This window comes from Dipodomys merriami, unplaced genomic scaffold (assembly GCF_024711535.1).
Source record: "Dipodomys merriami isolate MVZ:Mamm:240054 unplaced genomic scaffold, mDipMer1.0.p SCAF_594, whole genome shotgun sequence".
NCBI classification, from domain to species: domain Eukaryota; kingdom Metazoa; phylum Chordata; class Mammalia; order Rodentia; family Heteromyidae; genus Dipodomys; species Dipodomys merriami.
This window is the reverse complement of record NW_027206173.1, coordinates 357,778-367,882: the sequence shown is the minus strand read 5'-3', so window position 1 is coordinate 367,882 and position 10,105 is coordinate 357,778. Positions and strand designations below refer to the sequence as shown.

General features: G+C 33.6%; 1 pseudogene; it reads right to left on the bottom strand.

The window, feature by feature from the left end:
- Positions 1–1,293: 1,293 nt before the first annotated feature.
- Positions 1,294–1,390, bottom strand: LOC138813387 (U6 spliceosomal RNA; annotated as a pseudogene).
- Positions 1,391–10,105: the final 8,715 nt, after the last annotated feature.

The following is a 10,105-nucleotide window of genomic DNA, read 5'->3' as shown; positions in this document are numbered from 1 at the left end:
GGGCCTACAGTGGACACTTAGACATTGTCCGTGAGTTGGTGACTCAAGTGGCAAATGCAATAACTGTAGATGGCTGGACACCCCTGCACAGTGTATATATGTGGAATAATACCAGAGTGGCTTCTTTCTTACTTCATCATGATACAGATACCAATGCCAACTAAAGGCCTTTTGACCATCTTACATCTTGCTACTGAGAATTGAGATAGCAAAGATACACTGAATCTCCTTCTGTTGAACCATTATATAAAACCAGGTGTGAAGAACAACTTAGAAGAAACTGCATTTGAAATTGCCCAAAAGATAAGTCTTTATCACTACCTCTATGAAGTTGTGGGAGGCTGTACAAATTGTTCTCTTAAGTCCTAATGGTCGGGTTAAGTTTCTTAAATTTCAAAAATGCAAGTCCATCCTTGGTGTCCATACAAAATATTTCCACAATCCAAATAAGGGCAATATCTTTTTTTTTTTTTTTTGCTCGGTCATGGGGCTTGAACATTGGGCCTGGGCGTTATGCCTGTGCTCTTCAGCTCAAGGTGAGTGCTCTACCGCTGTGGCTCACTTCCAGTTTTCTAGTGGTTTATTGGAGATAAGAGTCTCATGGACTTTCTTTCCCGGGCTGGCTTTGAACCGTGAGCCTTAGATCTCAGCCTCCAGAGTAGCTAGGATTACAGGAGTGAGCCACCAGCGCCCGGCAACACCAATACTTACTGTAAAAATTCATGAATTCTGTGGAATTCTTCAAAGTGAATTGCCTGCATTGGATGTCAAAATGTATTCAAGAGTTTTTGTATACATGTATAATGATTTCTGCAGAGTTTGTGATTTTTTAATCAGAAATAATTTTAATGTATCTGTTGAAATGAGTAGTACAGAAACGAAAGTATTTCTGGTGCTTGTTTGAAAAAGAATATTTTAAAATATTCTATATTCTATGTTTGTATAATGTTCATAATTTATTTTATTCTTTCCTAGATATACTTTGACTTCTATATTATTTTATAATATAGAGGTTCATTAATGTGTCCTTTCAGATTGTATTCCATATAGAAAGTTTTAGATTCCTTTTTTGCCTAGGTCCTAATATTAACTTTCTTTGGGATAAAATGAAAATTTTGTCTAATTTCAAATGTTTTGTAAAGTTTATGCTATGTAAACGCCTTTCTGAGGTGAAGATTTAATACACTAATGCCAAACTAAATTTAATTAAAAGGAATTACGTTTGTTGTTACACTTGTTATTTTGTAATCAACTTTTTAATAACTGTTTTTCATTTCTTGCATCTGAAGAATGAAAAATATGGAATACTTCACAAATTTTCATATCATCCTTGTGCAATTGCCATATTAATCTCTGTAGTGTAATTTGGGAATACGTGCTGCTGAAGCATGTAGTATCTTCTAAATTTAAGTAGTTAATGATGCAATCTTTATACAGGCTTATATCCATGGGTGCCTACTTGGAACAAGGAATCCTTATTGTTGCTAACAATGCTATTATTTCCCTAAAATTCTGTGAATAGGGAAAAAATTATATGTTCAATTGATTGCTCACATTTGCAATTTTTTTTGTCAATGACAATTTTAAGTCTTTTTCATTTGGAATTTGATCATACTTTCAATAATTTATAGCTAGTCCAAAGGTGATGGCTTTTTCAAGTACTTGTTGATCCAACTGACTTAGGTTTGTGGAGCTAATGGATTCAAAGTAAACCTTGCTTAAGAGCTACTTCTAACATTCTGCAGCTGACATTTTCCCAAATGAGGTCTTACTGGCACAAATGTCTACCTGACCCTTTACTCTTCTCCCATGTAGGAACAGACCAATCAGAATATCTTACAATGACAGCATAGATTGTTTTACTTGAACAAAATTAATCTTAGTTACAAGGATCATAGAGAGATGAACAGTTCAGTCAGAACTGTTAAGACTAGAAGGTATTTTATCAAAATATAATTGTTTAGTATAGCTAACATTTCAAAATTAGCTAAAGCCAAGAAGGTGAAAAACTGATCATATGCATGATTACTTAATGTCCTGGCCTGTCTACCATCCAACCAGGCAGGAACTTACACTACTGCATTTCTATCACCAAATATTTTCATAGTTGCAGGAGAAGTCCAGATGTTTCTTCTAATTATTAGGCCTTAAATTGGTAATGTTTTAATCACAGTGTTTTCTCTTGCCTCCAGGCTGTAAATCTACAAATGGTAAAGGTTTAGGTCCAACTCTATCAAACACTGAGGTAGAGATAATGAAATAATACTTTAAAACAGAGTTGCCTTTGATACTGTAACCACAACAGAACAATGCAAAACATGTGTCTTTTTCTTATATTATATATAGTTATATATTTTATATTTATATGTGCTGATTTTATATTTCACACAGTGAAACTTACTAGAATTAGTTGATAATTCACAAATAAATTAATATTTATTTGCTCCAATATATAGAATTGGAATATAAATAATTAGGTTTAAAATGTACATTAGAATATAAAAAGTATCAGCGCAATATCTTTGGTATAAACTTGTGATACATTCTAACTGTTCTTGGTCTTCTGAATTCACCTGGTAAAAAAAACAATGTTGTTTTCCGATAATCTAAAAGGGATTTTACTCTGCTTCTCTGTTTATTGTTTTAACTCGCTGGTCCCAAACTGTTTCTCTCCATATTTCTGAAGCATTCCTACTAATTATGCCCAAATTTTGCTGATAAGATGTCTAACAAATATTGTTCTTCTGTATGACACAATGATTCCTAGGATCCCAGGTCCCAGTTACCGGCATCATCAGATAACAGAGGCAAGACTTCTCACCAAGGTCCATGCAACATGCCAACACAAAGTAATTGAAGATCCATCTCAATTTCTAATATCCTATATTTCAGGGCCCCAATTCCTTGAGATGCAGGAATTAGCAGTAAGCAATTGTGAAATGCACGGCAACTTAAAATGAAAGATGAGATCACAAAATTTGAGAGTATGTACAACAATTCAAACATTCAACTTACAGTTGACCAGCCCATATGAGTGAACAAGTTCACAAAATATCTTAAGATTATTTTTAATACCCCTCCCCTATGATTAATGAAAGATTTTAGTCCTGCATAAGTGAGCCAAAAAGTAGTTCCTGGAAGGATAGATCCATAATTGGTCTACCAAGGCCCAGAAAAATTTACTTAGAGTTCAAATGTAATTCAGAAAAACATTGAGAAGATCCTTAGTGCTTCAAAACATTGGGACTTCAGTACAACATGTTTCAGTGGTATAAAAATGTCACTTTCAAACCAATGATAATCTACATTTAATCTTCTGAAAGTTATTCCTTTTCAAATAAACTTTTAAAATCACATTCGCCAAAATAACATTTGACAAGTAGATGATACTTAATGACATTACAAGTTTTTCAAGTGTATTGAGCAAGTTACAATACAGTTGAATTATTTACCCAGCACTAATGCCAAACACGTTCAACCATTCATTAAAGTGTAGAAATAGTACCACCCACAATTTGTGTTTTTCAGTAGGGGCCTTCCAGAAATGTGTTAAATAGATCAGCCTCCCAAATTTCAAACCCAAATATTAGCTAATAAAGTAAATGTCATCATTTAATAAGGTACATTTTAAAAAGTCACAAGTAGTTGTCTTATCATATGTAATAATATGTTTTCCCTATCTGTCTAACATAGGAAGAAATATGACTTAAGTCTTGAATATGGGTACTCATCAGAGATATGAAAAACATAAAATGTCTTCTATTTCTATCATATTCCTCTATAGGAATAAATTTTAGTTTTCTTCTTTTTCCAGAACTTATAGGTAGTAGAAAATATTATCCCATAAAAAATAAAACAATCACACCATTGTACAAAGCCATTTATAAACACTGGTAGTTAGGAATACATTCTTTGCCAATTTTTTTACTTTCTTTTTGACTAAAGATTAATCTTCCAAATGGATGAAAATAAAATCATGTTTAGGTGCTTCATGTCTCCTGTCTTGCAAATTTGAATGAACAATGGAAATATAAGCTGACATCAGTTCAAGCATATGCAGTATGGAAACTCCATGAAATGTACATAAACCTTTCAAAGTATTAATAGACAATGTAACAGGATGACTATCAGGAAGTTGAAAACAGAAAGGAATTATAGTAAAGACATAGAATGAATGAAAAATGAACAAGGGGCAAGTACGGCTAGAATACTCAATGTATACATATGATAAAGGAAGTGGTAAATCTGAAATAATTCTTGGAGAAGGGGTTGGTTGAGAATGATGGAAGGAGTGACTCTGATCCAAGAGCATTGGACAATTAGATGGATATATTTAATTGTAACACTTGCACAACCTTTGGCAATTCAATTAAAAAGCACAACAAAAAACAAAAACACACAAAAATCACAACCAACCTGAAATCTCTAGAAAGTATGAATACGCCCTCCCCAAATTTTAAGCAGTTAATGAAGGAAAGGTCATCTTGGGAAAAGCAAACAAAGCTGTACAAAGAGAGAAGTTTGGGATAGGGGAGAATTTTGAACAGATTTAAATAGATTGTCTAAGGTTATAAATCACCTACATCTGCTGCAAATATTATATTTCTTCTACGAGTTCTCTGTCTGAACTGGATAATCCAGTCGTGAGATACACTTGATAGCTTGTGAAGACAGAATGGAAGAAACAAGACAAGAACCCATTACTCCACTGGAGAGAAAACAATCCTCTATGTTTTCTCTAATCTCTCTTCATTACTCTTTCTTAATACTTTTAAGTCAATTGATTTTGAATTATATTTTTCCTTCTTTCTTCTGACAAAGTATTTGGTCAAAGTAATTCCTTAAATATTATTTGCCATTTTCTTCTTTCATGCTGTTTAATTGGCCAAGCGAGTCTATTAAACTTCCCTCTTGCATTTGGTTGCCATGAAACAACATCTATGTCAATGTGAAGAAATCTAATGTAAAAGTTTGTCTCCAGCAAACAGTCCAAGAAGCTGTGATCACAAATATTTGGCTGTATTTTTTCTTTTACCTTGAAAGTCTTCTTGTATGTAAAGTGCCCACAAAATAAGTACTCCATCACTTTTTGGTTCAATCAATTCTAACCTAAAAGATATATTTTGCAAAGGAGATGGTTAGAGGAAACTGAAAAATACTGCACTTTTATCTTCTATCTTAAAACTCTCCTTAGATACCATATCAGGAACAATGAAGTTATTCTATGCAAAATTATTTCAATAGATTATTTTTCTCTTGGTCTTGCATTTGTTCACCAAGATGTATGGAGGAGAGGAGAGTTAAATCACCTATACCTAGGAAGACAGTGTCTGTTACAAAAAGACAATGCTTCTATGTCCTGCTTCTACGTCCTCCTCTTAGCTCTTGCCTGATTTCCAATTAATCACAGCATTTTGGCTTCAAGTCTAGTGAAGCTGAAAGACTATATGTGCTCCACCACTGTTACATCTTCATGATTTCTCTTTTAAAACTCTTTAAGTTGCCTCATTTGGATGTGGAATTTATTTTCATATCTTCATTCAATCTGTTCTGCATTGTAGTGAGGCAAATAGGCTCTGTAAAATCACTTTTGGTAGTAAAATTATTAACACAATTTAGGGCTGGAAAGTTGGCTCTTTGGTAGAGCGTTTGCCTTGAATGCCTGAGGCCCTGGGTTGGATTCCTCAGCACCATATAAGAAAAAAGAAAAAAGACGGAAGTGGTGCTGTGGCTCAAGTGGTAGAGCGCTAGCCTTGACCTGAAGAGCTGAGGGACAGCGCCCTGGCCCAGAGTTCAGGCACCACGACCGGACCTCCAAAAAAATATTAACGCAATTTATATAAAAAGTTTGGCTTCCCTTCATTGCTGAAGCCAATACTCTTAGCTAGGCTTTTTAAGAACTATGTTTTCTTACCTTTTCCATTTGCTTAATTCTTTTCTGAACCCAAAACTTTTTGGCTTATGTAATAAGAGAAGTCTTCATTATCTCATGTTATTAAGGATATTATTTTTTGTGAGCCACTTAGAAATGTGAAATCATTGGTTTGAAGTATCCAATCAGATTTTTTCTGTGTTTCAGTGCTTTACATGCAAAGACATTGTGGAAAGTGTTACAAAGAGAAATGTGTAATTCCAACACCTTCTTTCATTGTGGAGGGTACTTTCTCCCTAAATATTTTGACTCCAAATATCTTTTTCAGAGAATTACTGTTTGGTAATTAAAGGTAAATTCACAAATTTTGATGTCTTATTTTTTAAGAATTTGAATTTAAATTCCAGTATATCCTTGTTTCAAACAGTAAGAATATATTTCCTGGGTAAGTATAATTCCAAGGGAACCTATAGGATTTACAGCAACGTTTCTGAGGTTTGTTTGTTTTGTGCGAAAATGAGCATCTTCACCCACATTGCTTCCTCTCTACTAAATCTTCGTGAATTTTTTTGCATGAAAGTTTATTCTCCCAGGCAATTTTAAATTTTCTTAATGGCTAAGTTGTTAAAAATTTTGAACAACTCAAATTTACATGTCAAACTTTAAAACCCTTGAAATTCCTTTATCAGAACTGCGAATTCACCAATCCTAATTCCACGTTTACCATCAAAAAGTTAACATGCTGTTTTCATGATATGGTGTCCATGTAGCTATTCTTTTCCAGTGGCTTTGTACTGCGTATACATAACCATATAAGCGGATGCTAAGCAAAATGAATTCCAAGATATGGAACCAGAATTTTTCAATTGTGGTTGTTTTTGATGAACTATGTGATTTGTTTTCTCTGGGTTTTTCCCCTATTGTTCATTCCTGCTGTATTTGATTTTGTATAGTGTATGCATTTACCTTAAATTGGGCAGGGAAGAGGAAACGCAAAATGGTGAGACAAAGGACAAAGGGAAAACCAATGCAATAGCAACACTCACAGGACAATATATTGGAAATGTACTTTACAGCTTGTGAGGGGTGAAGGAAAACTGTGAGAAAAATGAGGGGGGTAACAAGTTTGAAATGTTTTGTATTCACTACCTTACAATTACTGTAACCTCACTGTACATCAATATGATAATAAAATTGAAAAAATAAGCTGCATAAAATGTAATTTCACTGTATTGGCACAGTAAATTTTATTCTTTATGAAGTAATATTTTAAAAATCAATACTATTTGACATCCAATTCAAATTAATTACCTCTTCTTTATCCGAGGGACATCAATGTGATTGTTATCCAACTAGACAATATTTTCATAATATACTTGCTGAATTTATTGAAAAAGAATAAATTTAATACTTTCTCATTCTAAAACAGAAATCACTTTAATGCTATGGAAACCTATAACTTTTAAAATTAAATAAGTTGTTAAGAGGACAGAATACATGTGTTCTTCAAAATTCCTATGAGAAATAACTATTCATAATTATTCATTTTTAATTTCTCAATATTCCATACCTGAGAGATTCCAAACAGTACTTTTTTGCATGTTATGAAATTCTGCAATAGATGCAGTTTCCAATGGGGGTGTTACAGATTGAGAAGTCAACAGAAAAATAGCCACATTCTCATAGAGGATAAAACTATGAAGCATCTGTAATAATTAATTCGTCAATAGTAAGCAATTTTTTTTATCAGAGTAAGCTCTTATTTCTATGACCATCAATCCCAAGATTTATGCCATGAAGTCATCCTAGCCCAACAGTTTCCAACTTGTAAGGGACACCTTAAAATTTCTTAATTCATATAATGAATAGCTTATCTCTATTGTGAAAAATAATACACCTCTGCTAATGTGATGCCCTCCGTGTTCTGGAAAGAACACCACAATAAATTTCTTAATTCATATAATGAATAGCTTATCTCTATTGTGAAAAATAATACACCTCTGCTAATGTGATGCCCTCCGTGTTCTGGAAAGAACACCACAATAAACTGAGCTACATCATTTTTCCTTCAGTGATATTCTTGTGATCAGATCACTTGCAAATATTATTTAAATTTATATTTTTTAATTATCATAGAGATTGAAGAAGCTAAGATCGGAAAATTATGGTTCAAAGCCTACCCTGGCAGGAAGGTTTCTTAGAATCTTATCTCCAATATACTTCTCCGTAAAAGCCAGACACAATGTGGCACTGAGGCTGAAGTGGTAGGGCACGAGCCTTGAGCATAAACATGCTCAGAGACACTGTCCAGGCCAAGAGTTCAAGCTCTAAGCAAACCAATAAAACAAAAACAAAGTTGAATACAAACCCAAAACCTAGCATTTTCCTCAATGTATACAGAGGCACATAAATAAGGAAATGGCTTCCTGTGTTACTTATAGGTTGAAGAAAGAAGATGTCACACAATTACTCTCTTCATACCATTTTAAACCAATCCCTCAAAAAATTGCTGTTTTTCTAAATTTATAAATTACTGTCATCCATTTGTTGGCAACTCTGTCTAGATTATTCCCATTAACATGGTATACATGAACTGTGGGAATTATCTATTAACTATATTCTAATTATAACTCTCTTGAAAGAATATTTTAGGAAAATAGAATGGCAGAATCATTTGTGAATTTTTCAAATAATCCCTCTACTTAAAAAGAATTTTGTAGTATCCTATAGAATATAAGATTACAAACAAAACCAAAATATATATTTTAAATCTAAATTCTAATTTAGCAAGGTCTACAAAGTCCTACATTAGATGAACTTTGCTATTTCTCCAGGCTTAAGCTTTTGAAATTCTTCAACATTTCTTTGGAATCCAAAAGAATGGTGCTTACTCACTTTTGCAAATTTTTGAATGGGAATAATGAGCCATTTTGCATCTAGAATGTTCTGTAATGAAGAAAGCATTTCAAACACAAGTGAGGATTATATATGAGTTGCATTTCAATAGGAAACTTGACTTCTCAAAACATAATGAGAAAATTAGACCCAAATTCCAACTGTGTATTCCTTTCTTGTTGTTTTGTTTGTCTTATTGAGACAAAATTATTCTACCTGGTCCAGGGAAGATATCACAATATAATTCCATTCTCTAATCTCCTATCGAAGTGCTAGAATACCAGGCTTGTATCACATTGTCCTGCCACAGTTTGTTTATTTACTCTAGAAACAGACTAGCAATTCTGAACTTCTCCTATGATCTTATCCACTAGACTGACTGCTCAGACTCTTTATGTACTATTTTCAAAGATGTTCTAACATTTGGCACAAGATATGAACATTTTCATATGCACCTACAGGGATCCCTGATTCATTCCTCTACGAATCCTATCCCATTAATAATGTTGCTTGACCCTCTTACTATCTCTGATTCCTACCTATGTAAGATTCTCAACTTTTGGGGGGAAATTTCACTTGAGGGCTTTCTAATATTAAAAATTATCACTTGATTCTAGTCTTACTCAGGACATATTTTTTATTGTTTTCTAACTTTTCTACATATTCTGAGAATTGTTTTATTTGTGTATTTTTGTGTGCACATGTAAGTCCCTCTGTGTGTATGTGTATGTTTGTATGTATGTATGCAAAAACCTCAAGCTCTTATTCAGCAATCTTGCTCATGACTGGTATTCCAGCTTTTGGCTGTTTAATTATAGGTAGTGTCTCAAAGCCTGTGCTGCCCAGGTTGGATGCAAATTGAACTTCTCAGACTCCTTTACATTCTTAGGTTTTATTTTTCCAGGAGTATCAACTTTTAAACTACAAATAATTTTGTGAGTGTAAAGTCTTTCCTGTAGCCCAGCTTTTTAACGCAAGAATTAAGATAAAGATAGATGGACATATACATTACATATCTTGAGTGTACAGTGTTAGAAATGTGATCCTAAGCTGGGTGTGGTGAGATCTGAGGATTGGGATTTAAAGCCAGCCCTGGTAGGAAAGTCCTGGAGACTCTTTTCTCCAATAACTACCAGAAAACTGGGAATGGCACTGTGGCTCAAGTGGAAGACCACTAGCCTTGAGCTGCATTGCAGAAGGACAGCTCCCAGTCCCAGATTTCAAGTACCATGACTAACAACTACAAAAAGAATATAAGAAAAGGATAAAAAAAGAAATGTGATCTTAGCCACCAGATTCATTGCTAGTATAATTCCTATTCTCTCAAGGTAGACTCTT